The 18,241-nt window shown below is 50.8% G+C and overlaps 1 protein-coding gene across 1 annotated transcript in view; it reads right to left on the minus strand.

Annotated features, from left to right (window-relative positions):
* KLHL29 (kelch like family member 29) overlaps positions 1-18,241 on the minus strand; it is a 324,605-nt gene that overhangs the window by 225,514 nt on the left and 80,850 nt on the right. Inside the window, exon 2 of the mRNA XM_055253343.2 lies at positions 14,577-14,684. The gene's annotated coding sequence lies outside the window, so the exon portion shown is untranslated. The remainder of the gene's footprint in view (positions 1-14,576; positions 14,685-18,241) is intronic.

Raw genomic sequence — 18,241 nt, forward strand, 5'->3', positions numbered from 1 at the left:
AGGAATTGGCTTCAATGGCCTACAAAATAGCTTATCTTTAGCAGAAACAAGTGGGGGTTTTTTGTTCCCAGAAGTAAAAAGGCACAAAAACAAGACAGAAACCTAGTGGTCTGGGAGATCAAGAGGCCAAAAGAATCCTCCAGAGAATGTATGCGCCTGCACGCACATCCTCACCCACAGAGGCTCCCCCAGTGCGCACTCATGAAATAAGTGAATGATCTTTCCATTCAACATCAGCTGAGGCAGGCGGGGAAACAATCCATTGCCAACACTAGAGCGAGGGGAGTATAAATAAAAAGACTGTTTTTTCAAACACAAATGTGGAACCTAGAGTGGACAAGGAGTCTCCTGGTACCTGCCTGAGAGGCCTTCCTCTTTCCTCAGCCACCTCCTCCTCTCGCTTAGGACCTGACGTGGGCACCCCCCCAACCCAGCTTCTTGACCAGACTCCACGCATGCACGTTTCACTGTGAGATGCTGATCCGTTCACATGCCCCTCTCCCCAGCTGCTGCAGGGGCCAGGCCCATTCACTAGGGGCCATCTAGTGCTGTCCCTGCAGGAGGGGCCCTGCCACCACCATGCCCCCATCCCAGAGTGGAGCCTTGTCTCATGCATTAATGTGAAGCTGGTTCTCTTGGGAGGCTTTCACGAGGACAGATTCAACAGCGCAGGTTTCTGAGAATGCTTCAGCGTGGCAGAAGGTACGCAAGGACTTCTGACTCACCCTGCTTTCGGAGGCGGCTGGGGACAAGCTCTTCTCCATTTTCACTCAAAACAAAACAAGGGAAAATGGGCTTAAATTGCAGCAAGGGAGATTCAGGTCAGATAGAAGAAAAGCCTGCAGGAGCCACCGGAATAGGGACTCTGGAAGCTGATGGAATTTCTTTCCCTGGAGACCTTTGGGAAGAGGCTTTAGTGTCAGAGACAATCCATCCCCAGGGCTTTCTGTAGAAGGACAAGCCAGCCTTGCGGGTAGGCCCTTCCTCCTAGCACATCACTCAGCACCCCGCTGGGGAATAGGAGGGCACCTTCCAAGTGGACCCACAGTCACAGACCCATCCTTCCTTGGGGATGTCGGATTGTTGGAGCCCACGGAAACTCCATGTTCTCTGCTTTGTGATAAACGCCAGTTTCTCTCATTCCTTTATTGCCGGGGTTGGAAACTACCCCTCCCTTCTCTAAATAATACTTTTATTTTCTGTCAATCTGTCCACAACCAAGGCATGCAAAGTCCTGTCCTGATGGGCTGTAGTAGCCACCCCAGAAGCGAGAGCATCCCAACCTCCCTGGGACTGGCCAAGTCCGAGAATAAAAGCAAGACCCTTAATACAGATTTGGGATGTGGTCCTTTCTTCTTTGGGGGTAAGCAAGAGGTAGATGGCTTTGCATTAGTCACCAGAATGCCCAGGCAATTCCAATGAACAGCCAAGGTCAGAGGCACTGCCAAGGCTGGAGGAAAATGTGTGGCCCACTTGTGGCCCATCTGTGGGACTTTCTAGATATGGTTTTGTGTAGGCGACACTTCCTGCTCCTACACTTGTGATTCTGTCTCCTCCTTTTGATTTATGATGTCTTAATCTGTCCTTTTAAGTCCCCTACCATTCTTTGTGGAACTCAATGAGGTGAAAACAAGTAGAATAGAGAAAATAGAAAACCTTCCTGCTTTTCTCTGGCTGGGACCTGGGCACAGCTCCCACCTATCAGGCCTCCCCTTCCCCAGACACAGGAGCTGGGTCATGGTCTCATTCTGTAATCCCGCAATGGGGAATTGTAACCAGTTCTGCCAAGAGCCCTCCAAGGCCCCATAGAAGAGGCTGGTCTGGTTCCCAGCATCTGAGTGCTGAGACGAGACTGAGTGGGAGACGGGGGACGCCCAGAGACGGCTGCCAGAGCATCATCCAGTCCAGGCTGGCAGTAGCTGGGCCCCCCCCCTGCCTTCCATGTCTATTCCTCAGCTCCACGCTGAATAGCAGGTGGAGATTGTCAACAAAAGGCCAGGGGCGCCCGGGGGTGGAATCTTTCCCCAATCCTGAAAGCAAGGAGCTCAGGCCAGGGGCAGGAGGTGTGTCATTGCGAAGCCTGCCTGACAAATAAGATGGGGCCAGCGCCTCCCGTGAGGCAATTCTGTTCAAAGGAGATGGGAAGATTCCAGCTGTTTGAAGCTGTTCTAGAAAGCAGCAAGTGGCCCATTGTCTTGCCACGCATGTGCCAGTCCTGACCACGTCGCTGGCCGCAGGAGGTTAAAAGGCTAGAAGGGGCCTCCCCTCAGGCTGGTTACTGTGGTTATTGAGGAATGAGCATGCACCCAGCCACTGTGGTTCCTCCTACCACATGGCCCGGCTGCAGAGGTTTGTGCAACATTCCAGATGTGTGACAATTACGGGCTCAGCATCTAGAAACTCCACCCTGTTCCTTGACACTTGCAACTCAGGGCAGTTCTGTTTCCCTGAGAAGAAAAAACAGGGACTTTCATGACTATGGGCCTTGAAAGGCTGGTTATAATACAGGGGCCAACAATGTCTGCAGTGCCCCTACCCAGGAGAAAAAAGAATGGAGCCTTTTAGCACGGGGAGTGGGACACCCCTGAGGACCCCTTCTAGCCTGGGGCACTGGGGGCAGGTCCTGCAGATGATGCAGGGTGGGCTGCTGGCCTTGCTGGCAGGTGATGGCATGGCAGGAGAGGAGGAGCTCTTGGCAGAGCTAACCCAGTCCTAATGACCAACCCACGCAGCCAGGGTTCCCGGCATCTGAGCAAAGAACTTCTTCCCCAGGACGGAGTACTTCCAGGGGGTATAGTCAGAGGCTGCAAAGCGTCCCTTGGGCAGGAAAAATGCAATAGGCCTGTTAGAAGATGGAAATTCAGGTAGCATGTGCAGAAGATGTCCCCTCCTGCCCCTCTCTCCAGCGTCCTTGGTTTGGCCTCCAAACACCACTAGAAGCCTCACTACAACATTAAGCAGCCAGCCAGCAAGGAGATGCTCTGCCCTATGGCCTCCGGGAAGCACCTCCTGGGACACATCCAGGGTTCACAGTCTTGCTGGAGAGACAAAGGTCACACAGAAATAAAGCCTGGACAAATGACAAGAGGTACAGCTGCTCGCACGAGGGAGTGGGACACCCTGGCTAAGAGTGAGAGCTCTCACATCACACAGATGTGAACTCCAGACCTGGGTTTTCTAGTTCAGCGACCTTGGGTAAGTTATTTAGTCTCTAAACCTCAGTTTACTTCTCGGTACAGGAGATAACAACAGTAGCTACAGCCCTAAGGCCGCTGGGAGGATTCCAGGAGAAAGTGCATCCAAGTTGCTTAGCACAGCCTTGGGCACTTGGCCAGCACTCACTGGGTTCACAGACTCAGTCATGCCTGAGCTCAGGGGAGGGGTGATGCCTTTGGTCAGGAGTGGTGAGGGAGGGCTTCGGGGAGGAGGTGTAGCCTGAGCAGGGCCCTAAGGATGGGCCCTGTTGACACCAGAGGTGAGCAGGGAGCTGCCCTCCAGGAGGTGGCTGCACTTCCGCAGCTATGCTCGCCCTCATCAAGCCTCATTCTAAATGGATTATTGTTTATTGGCAGCTTATCCCATCTCTCGGGTTATGAATTATTTACCAGATAATGACTTCATAACTGTTAATGACAGATGCCCCAAGGACATGCTGACATAACATCTGAGGCCACAGTGCTAGTTGTGGTGGAGTCCCAGAAGCCCCCACATGGCCCCATCCAGAGCATCACTTCTAGGGACACAGCCTGACTGGTCCTTGGGGGTCAATCATAAATCCAGTCCCCTCATGATGCAGATAAAAACAACAAGATCCAAAGAGGGGCATGGACATGCTTTTGGGTCTCAAAGCCTGTCAGTGGCAATCGTGGGAGGGATAAGCCCCAGCGTCTCTGATGGCCCATTCATCACTGTCCAGGTTTGGGCTGCTGGACACTCTGTGCTAAGCAGGAGGTCAGATCCTCTTCATGGAGTGAGGGGCTAAATGAAATGGGGCTGTGATAGGTGCTTGGAGATTCCCTACCAGAAGTAAGTGGGAGGGGCCCCAGGACCCTCTGCTGTGGCCTATGGAGAACTGGAATAGGATGCAGCCCAGTGGCTGTCTGGGATCTTGTGGGTCGAGGAGGGCCACCTCTCTGGGAGCAGACAGACATCCCCTGCGACTGGATGCATTCAGCAAGTGAAGGCTGCAGGATGACTGACAGGTGAGGGTGGGAGGTGGGCACACCAACACCTTCCTTGAAGGTGCATTTGGTCTCAAAGAAGGTGTGAATTAAGTCCATGTCTCAGCCAGGGTCCTAGTCTTTTAGAATAAGAGCAAAGCCTTGTACATGTCTTACGCACTATTCTAGGCACTTTATTATGTTAACTCATTTAGTCCTTACAACCACCAGATAATTTTATGAAAATCTGTATTTTGCACATGAAGAAACTGAGGCACAGGGAGGTTAAGGACTGTGCCCAGAGGTTGCACAGCTGGAAAGGGACAGGGCTAGGATTAGGACCAAGGCAGTCTAGCAGCTGTGCTTGTGACCATTACTTTCTGCTGCTTGCTGTTGCCTGAATGAATGAACAAAGGCCGTGAGGACCCTCTGAATATGGAACATACCTTTCTAAACATGGCTTGAATGCAATGATGAGCATACTGAGAGCTTGGGTTCTAGCAAGATCTGGGAGGCCTAGCTTCCTCCTGGGCCACGGACTATGCTTGGAACAGTGGCAAGGAGAGCTCTGGCTGGGTGCACCATGTCCCCAGGGGCGGTGGCCTTGGGAGGGCAGGGTCAGTGCGTCACCCTCTGCCCTAACATGGGCAGCTGCTAGCTGCCTTGACGGGTGTGGCTGGCTCCTTCCACACACAATTTAGATAGGTTAAACGAGCCACTTTAGATCATTCATTTATCTCAGAAACATTTCAGAGTCTTCTTTGTGCCAGGCTTTGTGACTGAGACACACTGACTGAGGCAGTCCCTGCCATCAAGGAACTCCCGGTAGTCTCCCGAGAGGGTTCTGTGATCTGAGGACGTGGGGCTGAGGGGCCAGCAGCACAGCCAGAGGCCGTGGGAACTGACTTTTTCCATTCATCAATTCCTTTTCAGCATGTGTAGGGTGTTTGGCTCTGCAGGCTGCCCTCAGTACTGGGGGTGGGAATGAGCCTTGAGCATACTGGGCGGTGACAGGACCACACTGGAACCAGGAAGCAGCAAGTACTACAAGGGTGCCAGGGAGAGAAACTGTATAATGGCATCAGAGGAGAGAGAATTCCCTTGGGGGCGGCCCTGGAGCTCTTTGCCAGGAGATAGGCAGGGATGGGAGAGGCGCTTCTGGGAGACTCGCTCAGCAGGACCAAGTACCCCAAGGTGGGATATGAACACTCAGGTAGGTCAGGGAGTACAGAAGTCTGCAGAGATGGGAGCAAGAGCCCAGCAGAGACTGCTGCAGGCCAGATTTCCTTTATCTGATCCGTAGAGGCAGCAGTTGTAGTTCAGGGAGGACCTGCGCAAGATGGCAGAACACCGCGAATGCATTTCAGAAAGCCTTGAACTGGTGCTAAATAAATAATCACACTGTTTACTCTGAGATGGAGAGGGAGGACACCTCCTCCCTGTGCTAATGGCAGGGGCGTGGCTCTCTGGCTGGCAGGGCCATCCCACATCCCAGAGTGCCGATCCTGGAAGGGCCTGGACAGAACGTCTCTGTGTTCTGACTTCCGTTTTCCACTTTCAGCACCTGCCTGTGTACCTAGAGAAGGGAATACGGGGTTAATTGTTGCCTCCTGTGCTGTTACTAGGTTACTTTGTAAAAGCAGAAATGTGCTTCTAATGATTTTTTGCTGTTGCTGCTACCTTACCAGCCAGATGCTTTTATCTAAATGAGTTGCTACACATCAAGGGTGGCCCGTGAGGACTGCTAGGCTACGTCTGTCTTCCACAGGTGAGCTCCGGCTCTGTGCGTGAGGCTGAAATCTCCCCATTCTCTTCACATCCAGCCTGCTTACAAGAAAGGGTGAAAATAGGTATTGGTGGCTGTCATGAATGACCTCCAGGTGGTCTAGGAGCAAGTGGAGGGGTCTCCAGCCTGCGACGGTCATTCTGTGTCCTGTTCCACTTGGCTCAGGAGGGTGACAGCCTGGGTCTGGTTGACTCATGGTCTTTAGGCCTCTTGGGTCATGGTGGGTGGGAAGAAGGGCAGCCCATACGTGACTCCTTCAGTTCTCTTCCTGAGTGGGGGTTGGGACCACATTGCAGCCCAGCAGATGGTCCATGCCTGGCTTGACACGTCGTATGTGCTGCACTAATGGTCGTGGGAGGCAGGCAGGCATGTGATTGATACTTGCTCAGAGCTTTTTAGGCTTCAAAATAAGGAGTGGCAGCTGACATGGGAACAAGAAAGGGCCCCTGGGTTGTGTTAGGAACCAGGAGCCAGGGTCTCTTGTTTCTGCTCTGCCTTGATGGGCTGTGTGACCTTGAGCAAGATACTAGACCTCTCTGGGCTTTGGTTTGCTCCTTGGTAGAATAAATGGCAACAAGAACCCCTTTTTGTCTATCTCCTAGAGTCCCTCTCATGATCCAGGAGAGGAAGCTGTGAAAACACTTTGCAACCTAAAAGCACTAGGTCACAGGAGGAGGTAACATAAATCATCTATCTTTAGCCTTAGAGGTTCCAACAAATTGGAGTTGGAGTGGCAGTTGCCAAGGAGTCTCTGTTTTGGGGTCGGGGAGTCCACGTGGAACCTAGCTGTGAGGGCGGCTCTGGCCAATGCCCTGTGAGCTTTCAGCTACATCCCCATTATATGAGAGAGTGACCTTGGGAGGGTTAGCATGGCATTCAAGGCTGTGTCTCCCAATTCTTAGGTTTCCCTTAGCATTTTTGCTCTGGTATCTTTGGTCTTTTTATATCTTCAGGCTTTTACACAAGCTGTTCCCATTGCCTAGTGTTCCCTGCACACACACATATAAATGCATAGATTTCGATTTCCAGCTTTAAGTCACCTCTTCTTTGAAGCCTGTGGTTTTGATCAAACTAAGCCAGTTGCTGAGTATTCTCACCCCCTCAAGTGTGTGCTCTGGGTCAGGGGTTTTTGTCCCATATGGTCACTGTGATACCCCCAGTGCCTACAGCAATGCCTAGCATTATAGTAGATGCTCGCTAAGTTGAGTAAATGAGTTGCTCTTCCATAGCACTTGGTATACATTCTTCTTGCTGCATTTATCATATATTTGCCACATAAGAATTGATTGCATTCATCATGTAAGAATTTGTATGTACTTGCTGCCCCACTGGACTGAGAGCTCCTTGCAGGCAGGGCTTTCGTCTGACCTCTCTGGATCCCAGACCTAGGACAATGTATAATGTGACTACCAGTAAGTGATGAATGAATGAATGAATGAATGAATGAGTGAGTGTTGCAACACTCTTTTGTTTCACCATGTACTGGGTATTCATCCTATAGTCTCCAGTACTCCTGGCACTATTTGTCCCGTTGTAAGAGAGAGAGACGGGTGGAGTTGGAGGGAGAGAGGAGAAATTTATGATTAGAAGACAAAAGCTTAAAAGTCTTTCTGAGTGGCCTCTGAGTATGAGTACATGAGATCATTCCTACAGGACAGAAGTCCATCAATTTCAGAGCATGGTCACTCAGTGTATGCACACACAGTGCTTTCCCTGAGCAGGATGCACACACGTTGCTCTCCCCTGATGGGTGTTTTTGTGCAAGTTAGAAAGAGGCACTCCTCCCTCCGAACTCTCAAGGGCACAGCAACACTCCCAGAGCACAGGCTGGGGGTCAGCACCTGTGTCTGCTTGGCCAGGTGCCCTCACGGAGGACACAAACTCACCACTGCTCCCGGCAGCCGCAGCCACCGGAACAGGTGCGAGGTAAGCAAGGAGACAGGCTGCTTAGAAAATCAAATTTTGCCGTAAAAATAAACTCTGAGGTTTGTGGAGAAGCTATTTCTAGCCCAGGTGCCAAACAAAGTTCTGCAGCTAGACTGGACGGCTGTGCACCCCTCCATCTCACCCGCCATTCACTAAGAGAAACTGCCCACGTGCATGCTATCCTCAGCTCCCTGGCTCCCAGGACTGGGGAAAGAGTCCATCCCTGGGCATCTCCAGCCTTTTGCCGACAATCTCCGCCCACTGTTTAGCGTGGGACTGAATGGAGCGGACAAGGAAGACGGAAAAGGGGGGCATGGCCTTCCACAATCCTGAACTGGGTGGTGCTTTGGTGGCCATCGTTAGCCATCTCTGATCTCCCCCCAGCCCACTCTCCGCACTCAGATGCTGTGAACCAAACCAGCCTCTTCTTTTTTTTTTTTTTTTTAACCTGTCACCCAGGTTGCAGTGCAGTGGTGTGATCTCAGCTCACTGCAACCTCTGCCTCCCGGGTTCAAGCAATTCTCCTGCCTCAGCCTCCGGAACAGCTGGGATTACAGGAATGTGCCACTACGCCTGGCTGATTTTTGTATTTTCTAGTAGAGACAGGGTTTTGCCATGTCGGTCAGGCTGGTCTCGAACTCCTGACCTCAGATGATCTGCCTGCCTCGGCCTCCCAAAATGCTGGGATTACAGGCGTAAGCCACCGCTCTCAGCCCAAACCAGCCTCTTCTACGGGATCTTGGAGGGCTCTTGGCAGAACTAGCTACAATTCCCCATTGTGGGGTTACAGAACGAGGCTGCTGACCAGCTACTGTGGATGGCGAAACAGGAGGCTCCTACCCTCTTTCCAGGGAGGCCTGACTGGGGTGGGAGCTGTGCCTAGGTCTCAGCCAGAGAAAAGCAGGAACCTTTCTACTCTATTTGTTTTCACTTTGCTAAGTTCCAGAAAGGATTGCAGGGGACTTAAAAGGATACATTAAGACACCATAAATCAAAAGTAGGAGAGAGAATCACAAGTGTAGAAGCAGGAAACGGAGGAGGGAATGTTGCCTACATGAAACCATATTTAGAAAGTGCCATACACAGGCTACAGGTGGGCCACAAATCTGCCTCCAGGCTTGGCGGTGCTTCTGACCTTGGCCACCCATCAGAACCACCTGGGGAGCTTTACAAAAATCCAGATGCCTGGATCCACCTCCCAGAGACTGACTGTGATCTCACGGATCTGGTATGTAGCCTGGGTATGAGAATTTAAAAAATCTCCCTGGGTGCTGTCATATGCAGCCAGAGTTGAGAGTTACTGTTTCGAGAGCTTGGAAAAGGCAAATCTGTTACAATGTGATTTGTGGGTCCAGGAGATCGCGTGACGGTGGCTCGGGAGAAGAATATGTCTGTGGTGAAATCAGAGACACCTCTCCCAAGGGTCCTAGCAAAGGAGTCACAAGCGACAGGATAAACATCAACTGCCACAGAATCCTAAATGAGGGTGCATTGTTGTGACCTGGAGGGCAGCAGATATTCTAACAGCCCAGAGAGTTCATGTAAAAGCATTCTGGGTGGGGTAAGATGAACACAGTACAACATAGCCAAGGTACGCAGCTTTTGCATGGCTTGATCCAGGGGGTAGATTTTAAAGGATATGAAAGACGAGACAAATTACACATCATCCAGAAATATTGTTTTGCCAAATCTTTATAACTCCCATCTCAGTTCCTCAAGCCACAGAATTCAGGAACTTGGTAATAACACCTATGAGTTGAAAGTAGTGGTTAAAGTTTTAAAATATACTGATATCCTCATGAGGGCAATTAGAATATCTGGGGGAAGGACCCAGGCATCTGTAGTTTTTTTTTTTTTTTTTTTGAGACAGAATCTTCCTCTGTCACCTAGGCTGAAGTGGTGCAGTGGAGCGATCTCAGCTCACTGCAACCTCCGCCTCCCAGTTTCAAGCGATTCTCCTGCCTCAGCCTCCCGAGTACCTGGGACTACAGGCATGTGCCACCATGCCCGGCTAATTTTTGTATTTATAGTAGAGATGGGGTTTCACCATGTTGGCCAGGCTGGTCTTGAACTCCTGGCCTCAAGTGATCCACCCGCCTTGGCCTCCCAAAGTGCTGGGATTACAGGCGTGAGCCACCGTGCCCGGGCCATCTGTAATTCTTAAAGCTCTCCGGGCGATTCCAATGTGCACCAAGGGCTGAGAACTGCTGGCCCTGGTGGCACCGTTCCTCCCTTGTCACTTTTCAAGGTCCTGAGAGTTGGGAAGGCCGGGGTTATTCTCATTTTACAGCTGAGAAGACTGAGGCTCAGAAGGTTTTATAGGGCTTTCCCAGAGTTAGTGTAGATTTGGGACTAGAATCCAGAGCTTGCCTCCAATCCCAGGTTCCCTGGCACCACGCTGCCTATGAGGACACACTGTTGGTGGTTCTGTAATCTCTGAACTGAGTAAAATAATCTAATCCCAAGAGATATGCATGAACAGGGCCCTGTGCCGGGCTTGCAGAGAAAAGAGGATGGTCCCTGTCCTCAGTGAGCTCAGGGTCCAAGAAGGAAGGTGAGCAGCCTAAGGCAAAGGAGGAGATGCACGGCTAAGGGAGGGAGGAGGGCTGAGACAGTCTGAGTACAAGGCTTCCTTGGAGAGCAAGGAAGCAGCTTTGTTTTGGACAGGTGGAGTCTGATATGTCAATCAAACAGCAGGGATCTGCTACGCATGAGCCACTGGAGAAATGGTCCAGACCTTAGGACAGAGGTGCCATCTGGGAGTCAAGCCTGGGAACAGCTGAAGCAGAGGGAGTGGAGGGAGGGCTGGGGATACAGGGAGCTGAGGAAAGCCTTGTGGCACCAACAGCTTCCCTTCCTGGCAGGAGGAGGCAGTGGAGCTGGAGGACGGCAACTCACATGGGCAAGACGGACAGGAAGCAGGAGGAGAGGCCACTTGCTGACACCGAGGTGGACAGCGCAGGCTGGGGGTCTGCAACCCTGTTGATGGAAAGGTGCGGAGCAGCTGCAGGGCACCAAGCAGGGAACGGACCAGAATCCCAAATGATGCCTGTGTAGGGCTGAGGGCTCGGCTAAGGTTCTGTTGAGGGATCTGGGGCCCCAGCTAGTGGGTGTGGTCACATGGCCTTTTCAGGGGTGTGAGCACCCACGTACCTATTTGAAGAAGGGGCTGCAGAGGTCCCCAGAGTGGGCCAGGAAAAGCAGATACAGTCAGAAGACAAGGGGGCAGCAGAGTGTATGTGTCAGCCAGAGAAGCACTGAGATGTCTGCCTGCAGGTCCCTCCTTGAGGTGGACACCACGGAGGCCAAGAGGGGAGTGGACAAGGGGACAGCTCAGGAAGCAAGGCTGTCCATGGCACGAGGGAGGGAAGGCAGGCAGAGGTCAGGGGAGTGTGGTCAGAGAGGACGCCTGCGGGATGGACTGGGGGAAGTGAAGGTGGGGGGTGTGGAAGCCCAGGACACGGCACACGGTGTTCTCTAACTGCCGTTAGCTCCGAAGACATTTGCAACCTCCTCCGAAGACGCAGGCGGCATCTAGGGCATTTCGTTTGCTGAGGGCAGTGGGACAAACAGCCTGGACAGACAGTACTGAGACGGTCTCAATGATGGAGGCAGGGGATGCTGCCCAGGGTGGCTCCAGCACCAGTGACGATCAGCACTGCCCTTCACCACCTCCAGAGCCCGAGGTGTCTGCTAATGCCATTCTTGGCTCAGAGTTGGGCTATGCGCAAACTGAGTCCTCAGCTCAACTCCCCCCACCCCTCTTTCCTGCAGTGCAGGTATCAGATTTCACTCCTAGCTGGTTCCAGTATGGCCTTCTTACTTATTTGGGTGATTTCCACCAAACCAGAGAAAAGCAGTGCGCAGCCCTCCAAACTTGGCTCTTGAACTGGCCTGTTTTGTAGCAGGTTACACAGGGCCCTGTGAACTGGCCCAGTTTCCACAGGAAACTGATAGCTGCTTCCACTGATCCCCAGGGGTCACAGAACCATCTAGGGGCCTCGGAACCTTCCTATCATCTTGGAAATCAACGGGACCCCTGCATGTGAGGGGAGGGCACAGCCAGCACCAGGCCGCATGTTGCGGGCACTCCCAGGCACAGTCCCGGCTGCACGCAGTGACTTGTGTACTGAGAGCTCATCAGGTACTGGTATGAGTGGCAGAGGGGGCGGAACACAGAGACAGATCAGGTATGATTCCCATCCTCCAGGAACTGGCCAAGTGCTAGGGAAGACAGACTTAAGTTCACAATGGGGATCCTGGTCTGGGGGCACAGAGATAGAGGCCCACATAGGGTGCATCTTACCAGCTATGCCTGGTGAAACTGCCCTCAAGGTCCCTCCCCATCCTAAAGTACACGATTGCCAGAGTTCAGGATGAACAAGAGAACAAGAGGCAGGTGCCACCCTGCATCAGCAGCAGGGAAGATTAGACAAACTAAGGGTCAACATTTAAGAAACCAAAACCCACTGCCCTGGGGTGTCTCTGTTCCCTTCCCTCTCGCCAAACTCACAGGTGCATCCAAGGAGAGCTGGCTTCTGCGAAGAATATGTCCTCAATCTTTCCTTTGCCCCGTGTAGGAGCGGGGATGCCATGGCTGCCAAACTGACGCTTCGCTGTCTTGTTTTCCAACTCCCCTTCTCTGACCCAACAGGAGGCCTGGAGGCAAAGGATTCCCCAGTGCTGGGGATATCGCTAGCAAGGACAGCTGTCGCCCACCAGTGGTGCCACGGGCATGTGCCAACAGCCCACCAGCTCCCTAGGTCAGGAACCCACCACTCCTCTGGCTGCCCCCACTGGGCTGCTAGAAGGATGCCAGCTGCAGGCTGGATGCACCGTGGGGTCATGGGGTGGGGAAGCTTCCACTTCAGTGGCTGATCCTGGCACAGCCCAGAGCATTCTCCCACTTCCTGCTGACAACCAAGGCTACGCCTAGCCTGAGATTCCAAAGCCATATTTTCTCCTCTCTGTGCAAGGGTTCTGGCAGGGGACAGCCATCCCCAACTTCACTGTCTCTGAGTCCAAAGAGAAAGCTCTCTGACCAGCAGAGAATCCGGATGTGGCAGGAGCCTTGCTGGTCTGATGCTCTGCCCCTGCTGCAGAGGGAAGCTGGAATTTGGTCCTAGGCACAGGCCAGGAGGCCACCGGTCAGAGGGCACGAGGGTGGGCTGCTGAGAATACAGCAGTCCCAGGGCTGCTATGGCCTGTGCTCACCCAGCACTAGGCCCTGTGTGTTATGCAGACGCAGCCTGTACTTCTAAAGGCTCAAGTCCCACAAGGACATACGAAGCTGGGCCAGCTGGGCCTCCACTGTCCTGGATCCGAGAGCCCACTCCTCTGCCCTCCAGCCTGCTTCATTCCAGGCCCAACTCCTGTCCCTTCAGTAGCATGAAATGTGGCGAACACTGTCAACTCCAGCTCCAGGCCTCCTTGCCTCTGCAGGCACATTCCTGGTCTGCCTGGTGGGAGCTAAAGCAGATCCCAGATCGCGGATTCTGTTCACAAGATTGTGCCCTCCCAAGGCAGGCCAGGTTCCCCCGCATTTCTGGCTGCCTGATCCTGCTTGGAGAACCTGGAGTCAAAAGTTTAGGCCAGGACTCTAAAAATTTAAGCCAAGGAAGTAATCAAATGACTATGCGGATACATATGCAACAATGTTTGTTGTGCTGTTATTTGTAATAGTGAAATATTTAAAATATGCTAAATGTCCATCATTAGGGCATTAAGTGAATCATGTATGCTATTACATCCACAGAGTAGACAGTCTGTAAAAATGGTGACATAGATTTCTATTTACTGACATACGAAATGGCTTGACACATTATGGAATCTAAATAACATGCCCCCCAAACAGTACCCACAGTCAGATCCTGTGTGCATGTGTGTGCCTGTGTGCATTGTTTACGTATGTGCGTAAGAAAAAGCCTGGAAAGAAACACTAAAATGGTTATCTCTGGGGAACAGGATTATAAGTCATTTATATACTTTTAGCTACTATCCTTTAAAATTCCTATATAATGAATAAACAATATTTTCATGATATTTAATAATACATTTTAATACCAAAACTTAATTATAAAACTTAATTACAGTTTTTAAGGAGATTAAAGGTCATCTAGCTGCTGGCCATCCCTAGATCTAACCTCCTGGGGAAAGCCAAGACCCAGGTAAGCAAGGAAGTATCACAGAGATTCTCTGATGGGGCACGGTAGCTCACGCCGGCAATCCTAGCACTTTGGGAGGCCGAGGTGGGTGGATCACTTGAGGTCAGGAGTTGGAGACCAGCCTGGCCAACATGGTGAAACCATGTTGTGATAGCACACGTGATAGCCAGTCGTGATAGCACATGCCTGTAGTCCCAGCTACTTGGGAGGCTGAGGTGGAAGGATCGTTTGAACCCAGAGGCAGAGGTTGCAGTGAGCTGAGATTGCGCCACTGTGCTCCAGCCTGGGCTGGACAACAACAAAAAGAGTCATAGATATTCTCTTTGGTTGATTCTAGGAGGATTGAGGCTAAAATGGCTTAGCTAAGCCCCAGTACCAGTTGATCACAAGCACCTTGGTAAAAATTGCACTAAGGAAGAGGGCGAGGGGACCTACTGTACTTTCTTCCCTTCCCCCACACATTTAGCGTGAGAGGAGAGAGCTGGCTATGCTCAGGTCTGATGCCTTTCTTATTTCCAGGTGAGCTAAGCAGACACCTACCTTGCGCCGCCCGTCTCTGGCAAGCTCAGTATTCGTCCCCAGGATGTGAAAACCTTGATGGCCGCCAACACTTAGCAAAGCGTGAGCATCACCAGGAAGCCAGAGAGTCTAGAAAGAGAGAGAAAAACAGTAGGGTAGGGGTGGGGAAAAGGTCTAATTTTTTTCTTTTCCGTTTTTTTTTTTTTTTTTTTTTTGCAAAAAGATGTCTTTTGAATTACAGCATCCCGGGTGGTCCCCACATTAACTGGATGCTAGTCTCCGCCTCAGATATCCCTGATGCTGAGTTGCATACTGTGGATTATCTCACACGGGCTGTGCACAAACTCTGCCAGCACATGCAAAATGGGGCGAAGTGCGTGGCAGAGTACTCCGAGTGGCAGACATGAGGCATCCCCCGCCCATCCTCCGAATACACACAGCCCTAATCCCCACCATTGAGCCACTGACACTGAATAAGAGAGAGAACAATGGTATTGTCTTCCATCTAATCCAAACTAAGAAACTCCAGCAATGGGGAAAAAGAAAAAATTTAAGTCTTTAATCTAATACTGAAAAGGACACAAACTCTAGAATTACAAAAACAAATCATTACTTTTTTCACACAATGGGCAAGAAGACCTTGAGGAGGCAAAGAATAGGTTCCCTGGGGAGAATTTTTTTTTTTTAAATTATAGATTTAATACCTAGGAGAAAGAGGCTATTATGGGGAGGCAGAGCTACTCCTGGTTCCTTCTTTTAAATGTAATCTATGAGAAAGCCATCTTCACGATGGGAAATGGCATCCCCCACTGCAAAATGCACGACTGTCATTACCTGGGAATCAATATTTTTTTAAACCAAATATATCATTATCAATTGATTTTCCTTTTTCCTCTTAGCACTCCAGAGTCCCGGGTAGCAGGGGAAAGCTTTAATGTGATATGAAGGATTTGGACAGGTAAATAAGTTATTGTAAACTCATTCTGCCTTATGGCCAGCTTCCCTCTGACAACGCGACGAGTCTTTCTCAGATCCTCTCAACCTAAGCTTTTCCTGCGGCCGCTGATAGAGACGCATGTGAGCCATATCAAACAGCCATTTTCAAGCTGAAGGTGGCAAAAATATTATTTTTCTCAAGGATAGAATGTTCTCTTTACGACTAAGAAATAACCTCTGCGGGGAAGCAAAATAAGCCAGGGTCGCCATTTAATTTTGACACAGAACCAAAGTGGCGAGTACATTTCCTCTACCAAGCCTATGTGAAGCACAAGGAGAAATTGATCACTTTGACCACAAGGTATTGGCAATACTGGTGATCGATGTCATTCTGGGAAAGATCTTTGGCAGATAAGTGCTGGTGAAGAGAGAGGTCTAGGAGATAGGGGTCAAACCATTTTTAGGTGCTTGAGAATCTCATTCATTCATTCATTCATTTAATAAATATTGATTCCCTCTATGTGTCAGGCAGTGTGTTCAAGGCACTGGAGATACATGAGTGAACAAAAGAGAAAAATATTTCTGCCCTCAGGGAGCTCATATTCTAGAGGGTGGAAACATAGAATATACAATACACTTAAATAGTAGTGAAAATTGTACCACATTTTGGAAGGTAGTATATGCAACTTATTAGAGAAGAAATGGAGCAGGGTAGGGTGCATGTTGTGGGGGGGCCTGTGGTGCAGTTTAAGTAGGGTGGGCAGGGCCAGTCTTGTGAGTGGAGGACATTTGAGCACACACTTCAAGATGAGAAGTAGGTCGTGTGGGCATCTGGCCCTAAGTGTTCCAGGCAGAGGGAACAGCCAGTGAGAATATGGCTGGTATGTTCCAGGATCACCAAGGAAGCCACTGTGGCTGGCGGAGGGAGATTCTAGTAAGAGGTGAAGCCAGAGCAGTGAGCATCCTGATTGTGTAGAGCCCTGTAGGTCACTGTGAAGTCTACTAACTTGAGAGCCCAAAGATCCCAGCCACCATCTTTAGAAGGGGCTCCCAATTTCTGGAGCCAAAACCCTCAGAGTTCATGTCGGGTTAATCCACTTCCTTTCCAGGCTGTGCCGAATGAATATGGAATAGGCTAGACTGCAGCCTAGGGGACACTGGTGGGAAGGAAGCACAGGCTGTCTATGCCTGTCCTGATGACAGTGGCCTTGCCCTTCCATCTCTGTGGTCCCTACCTCTAGGGGAGACAACCGAAACAGTTCTGAACAAAAATAAACCACAGGCACAGCTGAGTTCTCTGGGACTTTTCCTCATGTGCTGATGAAAAGGTCTGGAAGTGAATGACCCATTGGCTATTATAGACTGTACTGGGTGTCTTGTGTTGGGCCCTCTCGGCCTGCCTTCCACCTTCCCCACCCTGTTCTTCCCCACCTCTCCTAGGCGAGCCCTGGGAGGCTCACCTGACCTGTACGGAGAGCATCCCTCATGTTTTGGACCCTCTGACTTCTGGTTAGGTTCAGCCCACGCAGGCACTAGCAGGAGACTGCGGACAGGGTTGGGGTTGGCTGTTGGTTCCCCTGCTCCCCTCCCTCTCTGTGTCTTCATGAGCAGGGTGTCCCTCACCTGCAGGTCATGGCTCTAGTTGGGGAACAAGGAGCTCCACAAGGCTCTCTCTCTGGATTCCTGTAATAGCTCCTTCCCCTGACCATTACGCTCAAAGGCAGTAATCCCCTTCATCCCATCATCAGCCCAGGGCCACTGTGCTATGATGGTTTCTCTATACTGTGCCTATTCGTCTTTGTGGATAGTCATTTTACTTAACTCTCTTCAAATTACACATTCAAATATGTCTATTTCAAGACCCCAATGGATATATTCAGAGAGGGTTAAAAGCAAGACCCTGGAATCAGACACATCTGAATTAGAATTCTAACACTGACAGTTTTGTGACAGCAGGTAAGTTCTTTAACTCCTAGGAACCTCTGTTTCCCATTCTTTTCAGGCCAACATTCAAATTGAGGAAATACAGAGAATACCACAAAGATGCTACTCGAGAAGAGCAACCCCAAGACACATAATGGTCAGATTCACCAAGGGTTTTTTTTTTTTTGAGATGGAGTCTCACTCTGTTGCCCAGGCTGGAGTGCAGTGGTGCAATCTCGGCTCACTGCAGCCTCCACCTCCCGGGTTCAAGCAATTCTCCTGCCTCAGCCTCCCAAGTAGCTAGGACTACAGGCACGTGCTGCCCTGCCCGGCTAATTTTTGTATTTTTAGTACAGACAGGGTTTCATCATGTTGGTCAGGATGATCTTGATCTTCTGACCTTGTGGTCCGCCTGCTTCGGCCTCCCAAAGTGCTAAAACTAGAGAACCCGTGACATCCTCCTCCTCTTCCTCTGTCTCAGCATCACCATCTCAGTAGTGCCATCACCTGCTCAAAGTCCAGGGCAAGCACACCTGCTTCCTGACATCTTTGCCCACCCCAACCAGAAACTCTTCCCTTGAAAGGGTTTCTAACTGTTCTCGGTTCACATTCGGCATCAGTTTATGTCTCAGTGATTTTATTTATTTTGTCACGTCTTTCCTTTCTTGTTCTTTTCCCACCCACCCAACCTCCACGCCTTGCAGTTAGTCCCTGGGCTTAACAGACAGTACCTTTTGGAATCTCTGGTCCACAACACCCATCGCGTGGTGGTGTATAATCGATCCTTGACTCATTATTGTCCTTCCTGGAAGGCCTATAAGCTACAT

The sequence above is a fragment of the Symphalangus syndactylus genome, chromosome 18, assembly GCF_028878055.3.
Source record: "Symphalangus syndactylus isolate Jambi chromosome 18, NHGRI_mSymSyn1-v2.1_pri, whole genome shotgun sequence".
In the NCBI taxonomy this organism is placed as follows: Eukaryota; Metazoa; Chordata; class Mammalia; order Primates; family Hylobatidae; genus Symphalangus; species Symphalangus syndactylus.